This window comes from Eleutherodactylus coqui, chromosome 7 (genome assembly GCF_035609145.1).
Source record: "Eleutherodactylus coqui strain aEleCoq1 chromosome 7, aEleCoq1.hap1, whole genome shotgun sequence".
NCBI classification, from domain to species: Eukaryota; Metazoa; Chordata; class Amphibia; order Anura; family Eleutherodactylidae; genus Eleutherodactylus; species Eleutherodactylus coqui.
The window spans coordinates 196,713,369-196,737,223 of NC_089843.1; the positions used below are offsets into that span (position 1 = coordinate 196,713,369).

At 42.3% G+C, this 23,855-nt stretch overlaps 1 protein-coding gene across 1 annotated transcript in view; it reads right to left on the reverse strand.

The window, feature by feature from the left end:
* Positions 1-23,855, reverse strand: part of LOC136573072 (fibrillin-2-like) — a 192,601-nt gene that overhangs the window by 160,038 nt on the left and 8,708 nt on the right. The gene's annotated exons all lie outside the window — the stretch shown is intronic.

The following is a 23,855-nucleotide window of genomic DNA, read 5'->3' on the forward strand; positions in this document are numbered from 1 at the left end:
GTGTGCCGGTTCCAGCCTCCTGATTGGCTGGAATCGGCACATGACGGGGGCGGAGCTACGCGATGACGCGAAAAGGGGGCGGAGCCAAAACTCCGATGCTTCCAAGACCAGCCGAAGGGAGAAGATGCATCTGCGCAAGCGCGTCTAAAAAAGCAAGAAGACACCGAAGTTAGACGGAACCATGGCAACGGGGACGCTAGCAACGGAGCAGGTAAGTGAATAACTTCTGTATGGCTCATATTTAATGCACGATGTATATTACAAAGTGCATTAATATGGCCATACAGAAGTGTATAGACCCACTTGCTTTCGCGAGACCACCCCTTTAACCGTTCCTCATAGGACATGATTTGCAGACTGCTCCCCATCTTCGTAACTCTTTTCTGAACTTGCTCCAGTTTGTCTATGTCTTTTTTAAACTGGGGTGACCAGAACTGGACCCAGTATTCCAGATGAGGTCTGACTAAGGACGATTAGAGGAGAATAATTTCCTCACATGATCTAGACTCTATGCTTCTCTTAATACATCCCATAATTGTGTTTGCCTTTTTGACTGCTGCATCACATTGTTGACTCATGTTCAGTCTGTGATCACATGTGCTGCTGCTTTGCCCAATTCCTCCCATTCTGTATGTGCTTTTTTCATTTTTTTTGCCCAGATATAGGACATTGTATTTCTTCTTGTTAAATACCATTCTGTTAGTCTGTTTAATAACAATCTTGAAAATATCAATATAAAAGCAGATGGACTGAACATCGTGTGGTTGCTTTCAGCTAACCAGAATGACTACAGAATTAAAATCAATGTACAGCCTATTGGGAAATATAATATAATTGCTCCACCCAAGAGGGTGCATATATATAAGTGTGTATATGTATATGCGTACGCATGTGAAAATGAGAAAAAACATCTATTGGAAAACTAGGTCAGAATTGTGTGCATCTACAGCATTGGGTTCATGGTATGGAATTAAGTTTGAAAAAAAAAAATAGCAAACAGCAAGATTAAGAATAAAATAAAATTAAAATTAAAATTAAAAAGCAGCTCACCAGCAGGTTTTTGGATGTGCCAAAGCTCCTGGGGGAGTAATTGATGTGGCAATATGGGTTATAGGATGCCAGGGGATAAGGGAAAAATCTGTTTACCTGTATGTGGCAGGGAGACAGGGAGGAAGGGAAGAAGTACTTCAGCAAGGGAGCTGCAGGACAGTCAGGGATATAATTATCTGAGAGAGGGCGGGGAAAAACATTCCATGTCCATTGATTGGCTTGACTAAAAAGTGGCGGGGTTACATGGTACATGAATGGACATGGGATTTGGGTGGGGAATTCAAGTATGAGGTGATTGCTACTGTCTGGTTTGCAACTGTCAAAAACACTTTCCAAGCTCTTGTCGAGGCCCATAGGTATAAGTGTATTTAGTTTAAATATCCCAAACATTTCTTGTTTTCTTAAAATTTCAAATCTATTCCTTCCATGGATGGATACTTGTTCTAAAACCGTTATAGAAAATACTTTAAAATCATTATTATGGACTGCGGTCCCATGCCTGGAGACACTATGATTTAGGTAGCTATTCTTGGTGTTCGATCTATGCTTGTTGATGCGACTTCTCAGGGTCTGGGTGGTGCGTCCAATATTGAGCTTGCAGGGACATTCTAGTAGATAGATTACATACGTAGATGAGCAGTTTAAAAACGATTTGATAGAAAGTGTCTCTTTTGTCATTTAGCTCGTAAAACTAGATCTTTTATGGCAGATATTGTCACAACACATGCAATTACTCTTGCCGCATCGGAAACATCCAACTAATTTAGGTAAAAAGGTTCTTTCCTGTAACAAATGCGGTCTGTTGGTTTTAAGGTTACTAGGGGCTAAGGAGGTTTTGAGAGTGCGCGCTCTTCTGAACGGGATGCGTGGTTTAGGTGGTAAGTGACTGGAAAGGAATGGGTCCTGCGGCAATGCTGGCCAATATTTCTCTAGTATTGCGCGCACACAAGTATGACATGGGTTATAGGTGGTGATGAAATTATGGTGCACATCAGTGAGCTTTTCAGTAAGGATCTTAATGTCTCCAGGAGTGTCATGTTTAGCTTTATTAAAGGCTGTGTCCACCAATCTTTAGGATAACGTTTTTGTTTGAATCTTTGTCTCAAAATCAAGCTCTGAGTATTGTAATCCTCAATCTTGGTACAGCTGCGTCTGATGCGTCCAAACTGACCGTATGGAATGTTGTTCTTCCACTTTCTGTAATGGACGCTTCTGAAATCGTAAAAAGCTATTTCCATCCACAGGTTTAAAATGAGTTTTACTAATAATTCTCCCACTCTCATGGCCTAGAGAAAGGTCCAGCTATTCCACGGAAATAGGAGAACTGACACCGGTGAAGCACAGGTTAAAATTATTTGTTTTAAGGTAATCGGTAAAGCAATTCAATTCTTGCCCTGACCCTTCCCAAATGAAAATAAGGTCATCAATGTACTGTTTATAAAAAATAATTTTGTTAGACCACATGTGTTCCGTATAGGTGAAATGTCGTTCAAACTCCCCTACATATAAATTTGTGAAGCTCGGCGCAAATCGGGTACCCATAGTGGTTCCTTTTATCTGTTGATAAAGTTCGGAGTTAAATGCGAAAAAGTTATTGTTGAGTACAAATGATATGCTATTGGTGATAAATTGTTTCTGTTTTTGTGGGATTGTCCTCAGCATGCATGGAAATGATAGTTGATATACCCCGATATTGGATATTGGAATAAAGAGCAGAGACATCAAAGGTAGCCCACACGTAAGTCGGTTTCCATTCTATTGGGGATAGTAATTTTATAAGTGACGGGGTATCCTTGAGGTGGGACCTCAGGCTTGTTACATATCCTTGGAGAAGGATATCTATATATTGTGGGAGGTTTGAAGTGATAGAGTTTATACCAGAGATTATGGGCCGGCCTGGGTAAAAGGTAAAAAATGGTGAAAAATAGGAGTGCGAGGATGACTAATAATGAGAAATCCCTTTCCTTTTTCATTGAGGATATTGCTATTAAATGCAGCCTGGATAAGATCAAGAAATTTCTTTTGAATTGAGGGGAATGTAATAATCTGTATCAGACAACATCTGCATGGCTTCTTGGATGTAGGTGGACCTATCCTAACTATCCCGCTTCCTTTGTCTGCATTGAAGATAACCAGGTTGTAATCCTCTAAAAGGGAGTTCAAGGCCAAGGATTCATCTCTACTTAAATTATCTCTGAATTAATGTATTATTAATGGGAGCTGAAAAAAAGGGAGGGGGAGGGAGTTTACCTGCGTCCGGCGCTCATAAATAAAGACAGCTGCCACTATTTTAGCTATTAGAAGGATTTCTGCCAACTGACAGAATTCCGCGCTGCAGTGTAGTTTTTCACGCACTACGCCAATGTGAATGGATGAGAAAATGCTAATTACTTTCGGGACTTGATCGCAGTTATTTTTATTGATGTGACTTTCACCCGTGATGTAGCTGGTGTAAAAGTACATCTCCATGAGAATGAGGCCTTCCAGTCATCCACTTACTTCTATCAAGTTCTATACAAGTAATTTCTTTATCATCTCACAACGAATTATTTACAGTGTTCAGACGTTTAGAAGACGTTGTATGAAAAAAATGCTCCATATTTTCACTTTGAAGTAATTAGAGTGATATCTCCTCGGAGCAGCAGGACATAACATTGTGCTTCAAAGACTGGCAGGGTGCAGATCCCTCACCAGCATCCCTCTGTAGACAAATAATGTAACCCGCAGAGCCGCACATCTGTTTACCAACATCCGCCCACCCCGATCAGAGGATCAGCCGCCCTCCGACTCCTCTGAAGTCTACATCCTGCTGCTCAGACAAGTTATTTGCCTCCTTGATGATAGCCAGGAGTTTCCGTCCTGCGTCTGATGATCAAATAATCAGTCTGCATACGGTCACTTAAGAAAGAGCAGACACCTTGGAATTTAAGGGATAGGCCAGGCTCACACGACTGTACGGTAAAAATCGCAGCGTTTTACCAGGGCAGGGAGCTGTGTATTCCTGTGTACTGTCATGTTTTTGTCTGCATATTAACAGCATATTGTACGCATGTTGCCCTACAGCAGCTTCCGGGTTTTTGTTCATTTTTTTCTAGCTTTCTTCTGATGTTTTCTAGCAACATGCATAAATAAAAAAACCTCCGAACACACGCATTGTAATTGCGCTTGCACTGCGTTCCGAATAAACCCATAGAAAACAAAAAGGCTATATCCGCTTAAGGCTAATTTCACACAAACGTACTTGCGGAGGCATTTCCACACATGAAAAAGTCGCCAGTATAGCGCGACCAAGCGATGCATTTGATATCAATAAATTCATTTAGAAAAACATGTTGTTTTCTGGGCAAAATCTTCATCCGTGAAAAGACAGATCTTGCCCTATCTTTGTCCGCGTTACTCAAAAAGCTGCCCTAGACTTGTATGGGAGATGGGAGCTCAAAAAAAAGGAGGGGGAGGGAGTTACCCTGTGTACAATGAAGGGAGAAGAAGACAGCTGGCCTTAGTTTGGCACTTAATTACCATTCTAATCCATGGGTGGGGTGTAACACGCGGGTGTGTAAACGGGCATTTTGATCGCAAAAAGAAAACGATTGCTCAGCTAGCCTGCTTTCTGCCATCTTCCAACTTTATTCATGCGAACATACAATTCCATACGAGGGGACGTATTAATGCATACACTCATCTGAATAAGCCCTAAAACGTGGTAAAAAAAAGACCGTGCTGCATTCTTTTTTACGTGCATAATTTACGCAAGAAATATATGCAAGTATGAAGGGATCGATAAAAATCAGTGTGCTTTCATTGACACCATTCACCACATTTTATGCTCATGTACATTGCACGCGTAATAAGCAATTAAAACAATCTGAGAGTGATAACCAGTCATTATGTATACACTGAAATATTAATGTATTGCAGTATAATGTTATCCACCGTAGAACATACAGCTATTGGGGTAACGCAGCCCAACATTCAGCTCGATACTCCTAAAATGTGTCTACTACAGACAAAGTAGGTTGGAATTGCTTAGTTAGTTCGGTAGTTAGTCAGTTAGGTAGGGCCTCATACATGTACAGGAAGCTAGACGGCAGCACAAGAAGCCCCTGTTGTGCCACAGCCGCTCAGTGTGCTGTCATACGGTGCACCATACGGCCCTGTGTTATGGAGATAGTCTCTTCTGAGAAGGGCTTAAACAGATGGCGGTGTTTTCAAAACATTTTGCGGGTGTGAAAATGACATTGGCAAAACGTAACAAAGCAAAGCCATTGAGAAGAGAAAAAAAAGAGGCCTTGCCCCATGTTTCTCGCACATAGTTTTAAATGCAAAGTTTAAAAAGTAAAAAAAAGACTTTTGACAGGTTTCTGTAGGGGCGAGTGTATTTGCGCACAGTCATCTGCCAAAGCCCTAAGTCTGATAGACTCTTCCAGCACATGGCATCCAACAGTAAAAAAAACCCTGAAGCGCATTAGGGGCCCATAAAGCTCTACAGGTTGGCTATCATGGCAACAGATATTGCAGGAAGTAATAATTCAGCCATGTTCACCTAACCATCTGTATTCCATATGTAACACTGGGACTCCGCCTAACTCTACCGAACACAACTTACAGCACCACAGATCCCTCCCCCATTTAGGCTACATTCACTGGGTGAACAAAATATTGGGCCGAGCAATTTATATTGGCCTGATATCATACTTGCCAATTTTTTTTCACAGTGATGCAAAGCGTTTTTGTGAAATTGCGATCCTCAAGACGTGATAGGAATGCAAGTGTTTCCCATTGACATCAAAAGGAAACATCACATCATGCGACATGTGAGTGCTATGTGATGTCTTTCAAACTAAGGTTTGGTACCATGTTAGCCAGTAGAGCAAAATGTGATTGTTCCCAGCAAGAGAAACCACGTAATCTTATAGATGTGATACCTTTAAATGGCTAACAAAAATACACGATGTAATAATAGCGAGCTTGCAAACCTCTTGGGTTCTTCATCAGGCTAAAATGGAATAGATCTGAAGAGGGATGCATATTTATTAGAGATGAGCGAACGTACTCGTTTCGAGTACCGCCATTTTTGAGTACTTCAGTACTTGAGTGAAAAGTACTCGGGGTCGCTGGGGGGCGGGGGCACCGTGGGTGAGTGGGGGTAGCAGCGGGGAAAAGGGGGGAGCCCTCTCTCTCCCTCTCCCCCCCACTCCCCGCTGCAACCCCCCACTCACCCACGGCGCCCCCCGAATTTTTTCGCCCGAGTACGGAAATACTTGAAAATCGCGGTATTCGGGTGAAAAAGGGGCGTGGCTGAGCATGTTTGCTCATCTCTAATATTTATCCACAGTTCTGATAAACATACTATGACAAGGCACGGACATGGATATCATTGGTTTGCACTTAAAAAGAATCCAGCAACAGAAACAAACCTTTTTGACTAGGCACTGATAAGGGAGTGAAAGTTTTATGGTCCTTGAATTACTGTTGGAGGGGGATCGTCAGGCCAGGAATGCTGCAACAGCTACACAAACAATGCTGCAACATGTTTGTATACCTGTTGCAGTATTCCTGGCCTGGTGACCTCCCATCAATGGCTTCGTCATGTTTTGCGGGCAGGCTTTATCCTTTGTTTTTTTTTCTGCATGCAATAGAGCAGAGTGTGAACTGCAAAAAAAAATAAAAAACTTTGGACTTGTTCATGCGCAAATATGCTCCATAACACCGAGCATGCTCTCGTCTGCCAAAGCCCTCACTACAGACTTTGTTCTCTCATTCTTGAAAATTAAGCCAGATTCACATGAAAATATTTGCGCAACACGCAGTGGATAGAACTCATTAAATTCAATGGGAGCATGTTCGTGAAAAAAATACGCAGCATGCTCTATTTTTCCATGCATCTGCACAGGATAAGTACACTCATTTTCCATGTCAATGAATGGGAGCGTGGTTGCCTGTTGTTTTCAAAACGCACAACTGTGCATGATTTGTGCGCAAAATGTAAAGTAAAACACGCACATGCATCTGTGGAGACATAAAATTTGTGGCAACACTACTACACACTGTGTGCGACCATGGCCTCAGACTTGTAGCCCCAAACATAAACCAGTTTGCAACACCAGGATATTCTACGTTTACATATTTATCCATTTACTAGCATTTACGGAATGAAAAACTGCGACAACTGTGCAAAATAACAATGGCGAATACTGAAGATGTAAGAATCAAGCTGCGATGGATAAATGATCTAATAATTAGAAGGGAACATACTAAATCTGTAGTATAAAACTAAATATTGTCCTTGCAAGTGCTTTGCTGATCCCGTCCCGAGAGCTGCCATGTGCTTTGGAGTTAGTGAGCAAGCCCGGACGAGCCCGCCATGCCCGCAAGCTACGGAGAAGACGGCCAGACACAGCTGTTTTAGACAAACCTGTAATTTCCATTTTCCGAATTGTGCGTGTGCTGATATTCATACATGCTCGGAAAGTCCTTAGTCACATCAGAGCTGCCAATTACTAGAAATGATATGTCCGCCTGCTCATGGTAAATGGCGCTGCTTCACAATAACCACAATTGTTTGTGGGATTGTGGAATGCTGAAGGGATCCAAACTCAAAATGACTGTGTTATTCCTGCTTGCACAACATATGCAATGAAATGGAGCTGCACACATGGGGGATAGAAGAAGTCATGAACAAACAGGAAAAGTTTTAGACATTGAAAGGCTTCTTCTAGCACTTCAGCTGTTGGTAATTTGTGCCCTTTACTACTAGCTGTATATCCAGCTGGTCAAGAAAGGGGTTGGAGTCAGCATCTTCTTCTTGTATCACTGCTGGAATTGCATGGAAAGATACTATTGTAACCGTAATAGTATTCAGAAGATAGATTAAGGGTGGTTGGGGGTTCCGGTTTCCTGCTGCGTTTGGGGAGCTGAAAGGGGAATCCCCACAGCTGAATGGCTCTGACTAGGGACAGAACCAAACAGCATCGGCCGGACCCCATTGACTATAATGTGATCTGTTTGCTTCCTGCTCTCATGCTCAGCTTTTAGCCAGAGGAACAGATGCTGCATGGAGTGCTTTTACTTATAGTACTAGATTGACCCAAAATTCACTGTGTGAGCATAAAATGTTTGGACAAATGGTTGTAAATGTTTTAAGAACTGTCGAACTGAGGATTCGGCTTGAATTGTTTGCTGGCCACAGCTTGGTCTTCCATGTTTTGGGGACATGGCAACAGTCAAACTGGCAAGCACTATTCTTTATATGAACTTGATATGAACATCACTGAGCAATGCTTGACCCTCCCTAGCGGCGCTGTTGGCTGAAGCACAATAGCGCTGCTAAACTTAACATAGGAACTTTGACCAAGCCTAACAGGCCACTCAATGTAACAAAATCAAATTTTATGATTTTACGGCACTAGTGAGGATGTCACAAATCTAATGACACTAAAATCATCCACCAAGGGTCACGCAAAGGGGGCAAAGGGTGGTGCACGAAAAAGCCTGTAGGCTTTTTTATATTAGGTTTTGTGACAGATCCTTGAGGTTCCAACGCAGATATGAAGCCACCCTCATATGGTGTTAATTGAATTGAACTGTCATATACCGGACATTAATTAATTGCTTGGTTGAATATCGGAGGCAAAGTAATTACTCAAGAATTAATTTTGTTTTTGCATTCCTCTTTATAAGATCAGACTCAGTATAAAGTTGTATTGTAGCCATTAACCACGTAAAAAGGTTACTGCGGGATGCTTTAATTACCGTGTTTCCCTGAAAATAAGACACTATACTCCTTCCTATTGCCATCTACAATACTACAACTACAGCATCCGCCACAACACTACCACAATGCAGGACAAATCCTCCTTAGGCTGGGTTCACACGGTGTGGATTAGCTGTGGTCTGCTGCTGCATATCGGCACTGCGGCAAAACGGCTGCGTTTGCAGTGCAATGCAGTGCAAATGTGTTTGGCCAAAAAGCTGTTCTCACAGGGCGGAATTTTTCCGCACTGTTGCAGTGCGGAAATGCAGCTCTGGCGCGGTTTTAGAATATGCAGCATGTCAATTCTTTTGGATTTTCCGCAGTCCTTTTTTGCCATAGCCTCCATGGATGCAGCCAAATCCGCACTTAAATACGCTGCAAAAGTAAAAAAGCGCTACGGGAAAAAATGCTTGCGGATTTTCCGAGCCGATAAAGCGGCCAAAATATGCCACAAGAAAATCCACAAGCGAAAAAGAAGTTTTGAAGCAGTTTTGCTGCAGAAGCCGTTCTTCGGCAGCAAAACTGCAACAGAAAAACCACAGCAAATCCGCCCTGTGTAAACTAAGCCTTATGGCTCCCTCACACGAGCAGATCTGTGCACACAAAAAATACGTGCAGAATGCGCAGAAAATAGAAGCCAATGATTTCACATTTCCTTTTTTTGCGCACAACATTCTCTATCTTTCTGCGCCCAGAAGAAGTCTATGATGGGCGAGCAAATGCGCATGCAATATGCAGCAGGATGCTCGAAATACAGTGCAAACCCGCAAGAAAAAGAACACATCTTTATTAGGCTAAATAACCTTTTAACCCTTTTCAATCTAATTTGTATCCTGGTTTTCCTAGGGGGCTTACTCTTTTTCTGCTCTTATACAATGACGCTATATGCTGGCTAAAGCCAGTACTGCATGAAGTGACACGTTGGATAGGCTCTGACAGCAGAGAGGCTGGCAATATACAGTAAGAGAACCCCGACGGACGTCTTCCAACATTGGAGCTGTACAGCCTTAAATCATAATGTCTGCAGAGGTCACACAGTGGATTGGAAAGGGTTAACTCGGGGTATGGTTGTGTCTAGTGCGCAAAACCCCTACTCTGTGTGTGCAAAATGTACATTAAAATGCACCGCTACTCGGGCAAAAAAGCTTCATCCATAGGCCGCCTGCAGACGAGCGGAAATCCCGCGGGATTTCCGCCGCTCAGAGCCTGCATAGGTTTGCGTTAACAAACGCACTCCTATGCAGACGGCCGTGGCATGTCCTATTTTTGTGCGGGGCTCGCAGAGCCTCGCACAGAAACGTCACTCACGCAGCCGGCTGCCCCGGTCTGCGGATGCGCCGGCTGCCGGCACATGAAAGAGCTGGGGCCGCCGGGCGCGAGTGAGTACGCGCTCGTCTCTGCAGGCGCTCGGGTCGGGTCCCGCGGCGAGAATTCTCGCCGCCGGATCCGACCCGCTCGTCTGCAGGCGGCCATAATGTGAATGCGCTGTGCTGAAGCATGCATATTTGCGCATACGCTCGTGTGACAAAGGGCTTAGGGTACAGTCACATGGGTGATATTCACACACAAGTACCATCCGATAGCAATATGGATTAAACTCAGGCGTGAAAATAACACATTGATTTCAATGTGTTTATTCCTATGAGTAACATTTCTCTGGCAGTGATGCCGCGAGGATGAAGAATCGCTGCAGCTTCCATTATTCCCTTTGGGATCTTTAAAAGAATTTACTATTGGAAGCATTTGTGATTCTTTTCACCAGCAAGTACATAGATGTGATGCGCTTTTCAAGCAAAACGGCATCGTGCTCGCATCCAAAAGTGCAATATTGGTTGAAGTTTCTCAGACTGATGTCACGCTCGCCTGTGTGAACGCACCCTTTGTGTGAGACAAACTGCACCTCAGGAACAGCCGCTATATCCCTAATTGGGGGTCACAATATTGTTTGGTGACAGCCATGATATCCCATTGGAGCAACCTTGTTATCAGCCACAAGGATCTTACAGTGAATACATATTTCATATTTATTTGCTGCAGCCCACTCTTGTAGGGTTTCTTCCCATGGTGTATGCACAATTGCGCACATTTCAGCACAACGTATTTACGCTATGAACAAGGCACTTTTACGTATGTGGAGCATTTTATTGTGTTTTTTGCTCACGCAGAGCCTGTTCACATTGCAGAGTAACACACCCGCACCCTGATTTAAAAGGTTTTTACTCTTCGTCTTCTTTTCCCCGCAACTTGGCGCAAAAAATAGAGCATGTTCTATTATTTTGTGCACACAAAAAAATGCGTGCACGAAAAAAAAAATAACACCATAAATGAATCCATTAAAATCAATGGCTTGTATTCTCTGCCCCTAGGTTTATTCTTATCAACCATTTTTGTGCGTGTTTTCAATGCCTGCACAATAAAATAGGACCTGCTCTATTTTCCTGCGTATTTCCGTACCAAATGACCCCATAGAAGTCTATGGGAAAGTGCACAAATGCATGCGCAATACACAACAATATGTGCAATACTCTGGGCAAAGACTTCGGGAAAACGCGCACAGGGACCTTATTAGGCTTTATAGCCATTTAGGTCAGGCCACAGGGGTGTTTGGCTCCCATGTGAACATGCCGCATCTGCGAAAATGCATACAGTAAAGTACATAGGCACATGCACAAGCAAGCCTCATCCACTGCGCAAATATGTTGCACTGAGGTGAGCGTTTTGGCTCATACACGCGTCTGAAGGAGCCTTTACTTTCATGTTCAAAGTGATACATTCATGTACCTTTTTTTCCCGAATCGGAAGTTGGTGCAAGAGGAGTCGCACTACAAACCTGTGTGTAACCGGAGTATTCTGACATCACAGCTCACTGATTATAAGTTCATTAATTACATATTAATGGTATTTGTAGGTGTCTAATAGTAATTGGTTGAGCAGCGTGTATAAATGCAGTTGGGTAGGTACACTGGAGGGAATTTCCATAGGAGAAAGTAAGTGTATTCAGCTGTCCTTTCTTTACCCCATGTAGAGGAGACAACACACAAATGCCGAGGAGTGCCAGAAGAATGCACAATGTAATTACAGGCTGTGGTGTGAACATGCAGCTATTCTAAGTATGTGTGCTAATTGTTTGACTGAGAAGATGGCCAATAAAAACAGTGAAATCACACTTTAGTGGCAGAGGCTTATGCAAACGGTTGAGTATATACATTTTTTGAAATCCCATGAGCTTTACAACTTTGGAACAACATTGTTCCAATAACAATTGAACTTCGTATTTTCCACAGACTCTGCAACTTTATGACCAGTTTTATTGTTGTTCGGAGGGAGAAAGAACAATATCTTGAGAGGGAATGCACGATATAAAAAGTTGTATTTCTAATCCTGTCGGCTAAAGTTTGCATCGAATAGTGTTACATCTTCTACATGAAAGAGGTCGTCTGGTGAAGACACATATTCAAATACCCTATTAGGGGATTCTTAGAGGAATATAAAAAGTGGCTGCAAAGAGTCGTCTTGCTTCGGAGGACTCACCCCTTCCACAAATTATATGGATAGAATATTGATCTTAAAGGGACTTGTAATGCTTCCTTTCTCCTGTAGTAGCACTGTAGGGAAAATTAACAGTTGCTGCTGTTGCCCACAAATTACAAATGAAGGCGGCAAGAAAACTAGTGATCAGTTTAATATCATGGGGATAAAAACTATAAAATAAAATATTTTATATAATTAAAATCTATAATATATGCAATCAAATTTTTTCAAACCCAATTTGCCAAATGTACAAGCTTTTAGCTGTTTAAATAAAATTAAATAAGAACATTACAACTAATATAACAAGTGGTTTCTCTAAATGTAGCACAAATGCCCCTTTTAATGATTTCTGGATTCTCAGAATTATTCAACCCCTGAATAGTATCCCTCATAATAGCATATATTTGCAAATCAGTTCTTTGTTCAAGCACACCTGATGCAACTAATCATGGGCTTCATTAGTTGCATCAGGTGTGCTTGAGATAAAACACATCAAATACCTGGACTGGCTAGGGCTTTGTTGACAGTGATGTTTGATTTCCACATGTATATAGCTATATCAACAACAGTGATTATTCAAGTGACTATTGGCACATTTTAAGGTATCTTTAGAAATTTGGCCAAGACAAGAGAATGGTCCAAAAAGTTACGAGATCAACAAACAAGGAAAAGAACACAAAATGATAGCAAAGGCACTGAATGTTCTTAGAGATACAGTTGGAAGCATAGTTCATAAGTTCAAAGTAAAGGAATGCTCGGTGATGCTCTTGGGCTGCTTTGCTTCCTCTGGCACTGGAAACCTGCAGCGTGTGGAGGGCAAGATGGATTTAATCAAGTGTTAGGAAATCCTAGGAGGAAAAGTCATGTCTTGTGTGAGGAAGCTAAGTTTGAGAGTCATTGGACCTTCCAACAAAACAACGATCCCAAGCATGCTTCAAAGTCCAACCAAGGCTTGGCTTCAGAAGAATTCCTGAAGGATTCTGAAGTGGCCGCCACAGTCGCCTGACTTGAACCCCATAGAAAATCTTTAGTGGGATTTGAATAATAAACCCAAGAATATTAGTGAACTGCAGGCCATTGCCCATGAGGAATGGATAAGATTCCTCAGGAATGCTGTGAGAAGCCGGTGTCTGGCTTCTTGGGAGAATTTTTAGGAATTTCTAGCGAACCTCTCAATCTCATATAATAGGGCACAGTTTTGTTAATACGAAGCAGCTGTAAGTATGTAGACATAACATATATGTAGTCAACGCTACGTTAGTTTAATTTAGATGTACCCATCTGGACTTGATTAATGCTGTGAAAACCGCAGAAAAGATTTCATTGTCTCACAGATAAAAATGATAAGATAGATCATGATGAACCAATATAACCAGTGTGCTCCGTCAACTGCAACTTTTTACCATTTCTAAGTATTTCTTCTCTAATTAATGAAATAGGGTTTCAACAAAACGATCTTTATTATGATTTACGCAAAATTGCCCGATAGGTCCAATGATTCTCTTCTTTAGGTCGGATTCATGCGGGCGAGCACGACATCAGGCTAAGAAGCTCGCGCTTGTCATTCAAAAACGCCTCATCACTTCTGTGAAATTACGATCCTGTTATGTTTCAGGCGCGTCAGAGGATCACAAGTGTTTCCTATTGATTTTCATGGAAAACATCACATCACACTTGCATGCACATCACACAGTATGCGAGTGCCATGGGATGTCTTTAAAGGTGCCACTGAAAACTATAGGCGAGCCATTCTGAGGGGACTTCAAAGATAGGACATGCTGTGATTTTTTTCCTCGCAGCATTGACGAATGGAGCTCATAGTTGTGTGAGTTTTATGCGTCCAGCAATAAACAAAACCCGCGCGAGATTCTCACCTGTGTGAATGTAGCTCTACAAAAAAGAACAGTGCAGGAATTAGTTTTCATTTTCCCATGAACCCCCAGGTCTGACTTGGTCAACTGCAGTTTTCATCATCTGAAATAGATTACGGATGACCTAAAGCAGAGGATGTGACTGGCTGGGATAATCATGTGATCACTCATATCGAAAGTAATGGGGTTCCTTTAGAGCAGTGTTTCCCAACTCCAGTCCTCAGGGACCCCAACAGATCATGTCTTCAGGATTTACTGCACAGGTGATGTAATTATTGTCGATACCTCAGCCATTGCCACAGGTGGTCTTACTATAGGAGATCATGAAAACATGACCTGTTAGGGGCGCTGAGGACTGGAGTTGAGAAACACTGCTTTAGACCCAACTGCACAGTCTATAATACTTAAAAGAATACTTCAAGAAAATCTGATTCACTGTGGGCCTAGTGTAGGGCATAATAAAGGGATTACGCTCCTGCTGCGCTGCCCTTCAGACTCTGCGGTAGTATAATACATTATAACAATTTTCCTTAGAAAAACGATTGACTGTTTCTTGGGAAGTAATCAGTGTATTTTTTGTGATCCAGTATGTAACCTTTACGTAAACTCACACTTTAAGACTTCAAGGCTTTAATACAAATGTGTCTGGACTAATAATACAAGGATTGGTCAGACTGAAATCTATGCCAGGAACGCTGAAATGCACCAGAAGTATCAACCACATCAGAAAGACAATTCGGATGGAAAGGGTTTCATGTAGTAAGTTGGAACTCAACAGAATTACATAAATTCAAGAAAACTACTCCAGCTCTTTGCACCGTTCCTTGGAAGCCTTTGATCTCTACGCCCAAGTAAAACAGGGCATTTCTGATAATTTACTGAATGTGCAGATTCTAGTATGAGCAGAGCTGGGTGAAGTACAATGTAAACACTGTCCAATGGCACATATAATAAAATAAAACCTGACAAGAAAGTCTTGGAAACATTTTTTGAAGTTGAGAATGTGAGAACTAATCGCTGGTCTACATTGTCTTCGCTTTTCAAACATTGCTTTAATGCATTATTATTGCTATTATTCAGGTATCTAAGGCCTATTTCATTATGGCTATTTTTCCACAATAAAACATCGACTGAAAACTGCTGCCATCCAAACTATTGGATTCTAATGTATTTGTTTAGATGGCCGCTTTTAAGCCGCGTCAAAAAATTGCGGCTCTGATGATAGGACATCGCAGCTGAATACATGCGGCGATGTTTTGACGCTTCCAGAAATTATAGGTCTTTCCCTATCTTTCAGCAATGATCAACTGGCAGCTCCCATAGGCTTCTATGGGAGCTGCCGGCAAAGGGGTAGGGAGTTTAGCAGTAGCTAGAGATGCTAAACTATGTCAGCTGGCTCTATAGAGCCACTAGACGTATTTAGACTTGCCGAAGAAATTCTGGGCTGTGGCATCTATAGTCCATGCCCATCTGTGTGAATGGGCGAGAAAACGTGAGATTTTGCCATGACTCAGTCGTGGCTTTATGTCACTCAGGCGTTTTTCGTCTGCAATGCGGCCGGCTAAGAGGGCTTTGCCCATGTGAAAAAGGCCTTAAAGTGACAGTTATATAATCACAAATGATGCGGTTTGGTGGTAGCCTGAACTGTCTCTGCACCTACACCAGACGAGATGTAGACACTGTGTCTGAGCGAATCCACGTGAGAGTTGGCATAGTTTTGGACCATTATGGTGACTGTGAGTCCTATCTTGTCTTGTTGCAGGCCATGACTGGCTGAAAAAACTATGGCACACCTCTGTTAAACTTTCCCCGCCTCCGGTGGTGATGGTCTGCTGTTCATCTGCCATGACCCACAGAGCTGTGATCATCTGTGGCTGCATCACTTCTGTCATGGCGAAATTCTCTGCTCAAGCTGTTTAACAGTCTGTCCTGATGCTGCTGTAATTTGAGGTCCCTCTCCACTGCTGGAATGAGATTTGTCATATTGGCCTTGTAGCAGGGATCAAGGAGGGTGACAACTGACTGACAACTTAGTAATGATCTGATGTTTTGATGTGGGCTATGTGATGGTCCTTCTGCAACATAAACGCACTCACATGGCTCAACGGTAATGGCCCACATTCCTTGGGTTCAGGCTTAAGAGTGTCCATGTGCTGGTCCCACCATCCAAGGAGAATAGCTGGAGTTTGAAATGGATGAAGTGAATAATGAATATGTGCACAAAGAAATTATCCAATACTAATTTAATGAACACTACCAAATAAGGCAAGTGTTTCAAGGTGCTTAGGATTAGTGTTGCTTGTCATGATTGGCTGGGTGATGAAATTGCGACAAATTTCACAAAAATGGATAGGGTCAACCCAACCTGATTTTTGGTGGAAATCGCGGAAAAATCAACTTTCCCATAATGCATGCTAAAGCAGGACAGTATGCAGGCAATCATCAGGCAAGGCAGCTTGATGGTGTCACGAATTGTGTCCTCCATGTTGCATATGGGCAGCAGTCTTATTGGACGCCTGCATCACATGACTCATTCATATATAACATAGGCACTATGTTACCAGCGCCATTTTATTGCTCAGCAGGGCAGAGAGAAGTTGCTTTATAGTGTGGGGGATATTGAAGCTGCTGAAAGTGTATATGCCAACAGAAAAAGTGCTCTGTAGCATGGGGCAGATATTTCACCTAGTGAAACAGTATATTCTAGCAGACAGAGAAGCTGGGTTGTAGGCAAACATTAAAGTTGCTGAAAGTATATTGTTTGTGAGCTAAAAAAACCAAAACAGAGGAAAAGTCAAAGATATACTCTCTGTTTCTGGTATGCCAAATGTTGCCAAGTTCTGAGTCTGGTCTATTAGATAGTTACATGCCTGCCAGTGAGTTTTGTGAACTCAAAAACTCAAAATAGGGAAAAAGCCAAAGAGATAGTTTCTGTTTCTGGTGTCACAAATATTTCTAAGTTCTGAGTCTGGAGTATTAGATTGTTATGTACGTTAGATACTTGATTGTGGTTTTCTGTAAACTAAAAACTAAACAAAAAACCCCCCTGAAACATGAAGAAGGCAAGGGATAGGGGGACGTGTGCGTCGGGAGTGGTGTTGGTAGAAAACAGCCAAGTTGGCACCTCAAGCAGCTCCTACTGAAGCAACGGGCTCCACGAGACGAGGCAAGCCGCTGCCATTCCTCAGAAGTGGTTCTGTCCATGTGTTACATCCGCAACACAGGTCGTAGCTTGGATGACACAGCATGTATCCACTACTGTCACCTCCTCTTCCTCCCAGCTATAGGAACATAGCATTCAGTCTGCACGACTTGGCCATGAGCATCCCCCTTTACTTCACCCCATGCCATATCCCCCCACACACTCCAAAGCAGTCCACAAGGATCAAACTGAAAAGCTATCTGCTCATACAGCGCTATGGCTGTCAATGGGGCAGTCCAAACAACCAGAGGGAAAAGATCAAGACATTGTATGCACTGAGTGGGTCAGTGCACGCGGTCTGTGCTCCACGGGCAAAGGGGGCTCAGGGGGTTGTGAAAACAGCGGTGTCATCCCCCGATGCTCACTGTAGCATAAAGTCCACTCAGGAGAAGAAGGATGATGAAGAGAAAAAGAGGTGAAAGATGATGGTTTGAGGGCAGGAAGTGTCATCATAGAATCATCATAGCAGCTCAGAGGGGGAGCAGGAAGAGGTGGACGTTGCGGGGCAGCACCATGCCAAAACAACAAGTAGGTTGTCCCCCCCAAAAAAAGGGCTGTACCGTCACTAACAGCTTCTACTAATTGCAGCAGCAGCACCAACAACAGGCCCACAGCTTGGTTTGCTCACATTTCTTTGAAATCACACAGGATGACAGAAGAGCAGTCATCTGTAAGATCTGCGGTAAGAATGCAAACAACCTCAACACAACATGTATGAAGAGTCATATGAACTCCCACCACCCGCTGCCTTGGAGAGCCCAACTGGGCCAGAGAGCGAACAGTCATCATCATCCTGCTTCCTCCATCTCCCTCACTTGTCTATGGGTGGTAGCAGGGCTATTTCAGGCCTTTCCTCCGGCTCTGTGGCTTATGATGGATGAGTAGGAAGCCACCACTGTAGCAGCACCACTACTGTTGCAGGCGAAGTCTAGCAGAGGCTTGGCATAGTTTTTTTTACCCTGTCAAAGCCTGCAATAACACAGGATAAGACTCATAGTCAACATAATGGTCCAATGCTATGTAATTTGACATGGCGTTTGCCCCTTTGACTTCTGGGTGAAATCAATGAGTGCCTTGCTGCAGTTACAAGCGCCAGCCACTACATGGGAGGTTGGCGCGGAGGCTTCTACTCTAACCTCTGTTACTGCAGCGCTGACATCATGTGCTCACACAGCTGATCGGTCGGGGTCCTGAGCGACAGACCCCAGCCGATCAACTATTGATGACCTATCCTGAGGATAATCATCAATAGTATTTCCACAGAAAACCCCTTTAAAAAGTCTATTGATGTTGATTAATAATAAACCAAAATTATGTGAAATTTTAGGTGAAATTACCATTTAAATAATAACTGCCCCCTATATACACTACATATATACACTACACTGTCCAATGCTGATCAACAGTAACATCCTTAGTAATCTGTGCGCCCCTCAGCAAACTTACATGAATGGGTGACACTTCATTGTGATTTGTGGTTGCTTGAGAGAAAATGAATGTGTAGTGAAAATGCCTAATTTGCTACACTTGGAGGTCACATACCACAATCTCTTCCGCGGTAAGCTTCTGGTTACTTACAAACTTTAATAGAGTTACGCATATTATGATAATGAATAACTATCTGCACCTTAGGGCTCATTCACATGGGAGGATGCAGCTTTTGATCAGTGAGTATACAGCTTTTCCTGGACTCAAACAATGCGCTGTCCTTGTGTTTCTGGCCCTGCTTATGTATTTTTTTGCGCGTCTATTAACAGTGTTTTTCAAACGTGCAAAAAAAAAAAAAAAACACAAGCAGGTCCATTGATATTATGCGTAAGTATGCAGTAAATATGCATGCATTATACGCATTCATTGCGTATTTACGCGAGACCATTGACTTTAATGGCCTATTTTGGTACGTAATATGCACCAGAATCGGACATCCTGCATTTTTTTTACATACTTAAATACGCACATGAAAACCACAGGTCTGAATACCCCAATGAAAATCAATAGAGATTCAGCACTACATATTAGAACTTCTTCACATGGGAGTGATTTAGTCCCATTATGCGGCTGTGATAATCACGGCTGCATAACGGGACTAAACAAAACCATTGATTTTGGTTTTCCCGTGTGAAAAAACCTGAAGGGGACCATATAATGTTCCTGTTGTTGGTGTCAGACTCTGAATGGCCCTTAATACACTGTAATGGCGCCTTCAGAAATGCAAATGTTGCCTGATGTGGAATCTGATGTAAAGTAGGAACCTTGAAGTGCTCCCCTTTACCCCTTTGCACTTACGCTCATCAGTCAAGCACATTTTTACAATTTTTTGCCCAAACTATAGATAGCTATTTTTAAAATACTGCGTATTAATTAAAATATCCTAATTGCATGATTTGAATGTTTGCACAGATAAGATTCGAATGTAGACAAAAGTCGAATGTAGACAAAACTAAACATTGTAACGATAAAGACTGTGTTTGCCAGACTTATGTGTACTTTCACATGTGTACGGTAGGAATTTGAAAGCCCTCAGGTTTCTCCTATGATCACGAGATAGTAGCATCTGGTCATGCCTGACAGCACCAGGAGAAGCCTTAATTAGTAGAATATTATTAGTCGGGAGGCTAAGAGGGAAGTCCCTACCTTGTGTCACACTCTGTTACATCTGGTGATAAACAGATAGAGCAGAGATTAGGTGAAGTGAGCATGATCTCACAGAGGCCCTGGAATTTCCTCTAACAACTTTCAGACATTTGCAATTAGTTGAAAAGAACTCTGCATACTTTCAGGTGTCTGCATTTTTTGGTGTTACAGCCATTTTCTTACATCTCAAACCACATGACTATCTGATCAGGTATTATGGTCGCATTCAGACTACCGTAGTACTTCTGCATTTAGTGTTCATGATACAGCCTTAACATTGAGACAATGGTTCACCATGATTGAACAACGTCAACACAGAGACATTCAATAGTTCACCATGATCGAACTGCCTCAACACCGAGACATTCGATGGTTCACAATGATCCAACAGCGTCAACACAGAGACATTTGATGGTTCACCATAACCCTACAGCCTCAACACCAAGACATCTGATGGTTCACCATGATCCTGTAGCCTCAACACAGAGACATTCCATGGTCCACCATGATCCTACAACCTCAAACCTGAGACATATGATGGTTCACTATGATCCTACATCCTCAACACTGAGTGGTTCTCACTTGGGCTATAAAAAGCTCTCAAAGGCTACTTGTGTGTAGTGACATCTTCTTCCACTTGTGTAGAGCTTGTTGACCACCAGATGCCTCTACGACGCAGAGAAGAGATTTCTCCCCATCATCAGAATCTTATTGGGATGTGAGATGGTCATATTGATGAATTGTTCCTTAACTGGGCCATTCTGACCAGACTGTTATGGGGTGTTGGGACTAGTGGATGCATGAGGGCACACACACAATGTGAACAGGCTCAGGGCACCCTTGATAGATTACCAGTAGAGAGGATTGTCTGGATCGTCCAACAAGCATGAGTAGCTTCAGGTTTAGTTTGGGCACATATGACGGTTGTGTTCATATCTGGAGACCTCGGAGTGAGCTCCTCAATCCTTTCTTTGGTTAGTGATAGACAATAAAGTCCTATAAGTTACTTTAGTTCTACGATCTTGTACAAGCCCTGCTAGATTATTGAACTATACGTATTCTAAAGGTACAACATATTGTACAGGCATAGAACAAAGCACTGTTGAGTGATTTTTGTTATTCGAACGGATGTAGTCCTGGCTGCAACTAAACGGGCTTGGGTCGTTCCAAAAATTTCTATATTTTATCATGTTTTTACCAGTCTGGAAAAAAAACATGACCATGTATAGTTTTTTTTGCCTTTGCTATTACATCTACTGATTGAAATCATCAAGATTCTGTATATTTTATACCCCTCTGTCTACTATGTAAATGCTAATGGTAGCTCAAGATGTGAAGCCGCAAAGAGATGCCATTTCAAGTTATGCCTCTGAAAGGAAAGTGGTTAGCCCTACGCTTGATTCCAGTACAATAAGAGCATTGATATTAGGCTTATGGGACCGACATTGTATATTCAACAATACCTTCTTTGTAATTGCAATGCAGTCATCCTGTACAGTGAGACTGATGGAGACAACATTTTCATTAAGTATAAACTAATGTTTGAAACTGAAAAGTAATCCAAAAACCTGCCTTTCTGCTCAAAAGAACTGAAAGAAGTAGACCACTTTGTCCCACTGCTCCACCCTGGCCTGATGTTCAGCAGATACATTTTATACACATGTAAATGTTTCCAGGTGTCATGACTGCATACAGCCGTACTGTTTTAACAACCTCGCTGGGGATCACCATGCTTATGGAATAGAAATCATTTGGCATCGTTGCTGGAAAAGTATGATGCATTTGTAAAAGTTTTTTAGGGTTTCAGTCTGCACAGAACAGACATGGTTTCAGAAAGGTGTAGACCTGACTGCTTTCTTTAGTCTCTGATGTCATAGGGCACAAGTCCTTGTGTGATTTACAGAGCTTTCATACTTCTTTAAAACATAATTCGAGATTGCATTGTAACATGCATTCAATTAAAAATCACTTTTGGAAACCATGTTCAGTAAACTTGGAAACAAATGTATGCAAATAGGGAAAATGGGAATGAAAGAGCCAAAAATGGAGAATATAAGTCCGTGCCTGAATAAAACTTCTAATGCTTAGTTTTCAAGGTTTATTCACAAGGAGAGACAAAGAGAGTAACATTTAGTAATTATATTAAAGAAGTAACCCTCCAGTTTTGGAAAACAAAGATGGCCGAATGGCTTCACTGACTGCCAGGCGCACACCTTGCATTAGCATGAAATAACGGCCTAAGATACTATATGCTCCTATGACTGGCCATCACTTATCATGTGGGCAGCACTGGTTAATCAAAGTAGATGTAGTGTCTGAGACTAATGATGCATACTAGTGCAGAGAAGATGATGTGGCCATCTTCGTATGTCCCGACTTGGAGGGTCACTTTAATTATCTAGGTATACCCAACTATATAGTCGTGTCAATCTTATGTTAGAGTGACTGCTAGGAGCCACACACTTGGCGCACTAGACTGTTGCCATGTGGTATATGCATAAATTGTAAAAAATGACCCACAGTATTTCATGAACAGCCTGTAAGTTCACTCTTAGACTCAGGGCTAGACAGCCCATTATGACATCAGAGCAGTGCCCAAGGGTCCATGGCTGGTGTGGCCATATGCCTGCTCTTTTAAGTTAAAGTGCAGGCCTGAAAAAAAACAATGTATTATGGCTATATTGGTTGATAAGGAACCCATAATGTTTAATGCCCCAGGACCCAGAACATTATGTCCATCTCTCTTTAGATATAAATATTTATCAGTTGATCACATAATTGACTTACATATAGTTTTTACTGCATCATCTGTAGGTGTAAACTTGAAGGGATTTTCCAGGGAGAATACTACTGAGGAGCTATCCTTAGGATAGGTCATTATAACAGTTGATCGGCTGGGGTCCATCGCTCAGGATCCCAACTGATCAGCTGAGTGGGTGCATGCTGTCAGCGCTGCAAATATACAGAGGTCTCCACGCCGACCTCTGTGCAGTGGCCAACGCTTGAAACTGCAGGCACGGCTCTCACTGAAATCAATGCGAGCTGTGCCTGCAGTTACAACTGATGGCCACTACATGAGAGGTCAGCGTGGAGACTTCCTCTGCTTCCGCTCTGAAAACCCCTTAAACAAATATTTAAAGGGAACTGTCACCTTGGAACAGAACCCTAAACTTAGGTAAAACCTAAAGTTATGGTGCTGGCTCTTTTCAGACAGCTGTGTTCGTGTTCTCCTATAGACATCTAAAGGGAAGAGTGCGCACAGCAGTCTGAAAAAAGTCAGATTTTCAGACCACACATAGACTTCACTGGCCAACAGAGCAGGAACAGGGAAGCCAATGAGTATAAAAAATATATCACCCGGCTCCCCTTCCCGAACAGCGCCATAACTTAGTTTATGGTATTTTTCTGAAGTGACAGGTTCCCTTTAATAACACACATAAGCTAACTTGAAGATATATTCACTAAATGGTTAAAATGAAAGAGTCAGTAAAATGGCACACCGGAAAATTGATAACTGCCACTTTTTGCCCCTCAGAAGGACCTTATACTGTACAAGAGTAGACAATCGGCAGAATTAACATTCATAAAAATGCTCATTATCGTCTATTGCCCTAAGCTGTTGAAATGGTTTATTGCACAAAGCAGCGATCGGCCAAGAAACAGGCAAATGCTTATTTGTCGACTGATGGCATCTTTTATATGGGCCAAAAAAATAATTGTTGGCAGCCTATAAACAGGGAATGTGCTGCTGACAATATCCAGACTGTATGGAGCCTGAATGATTATGTTAACATCATTTTAATGCTTGACATTA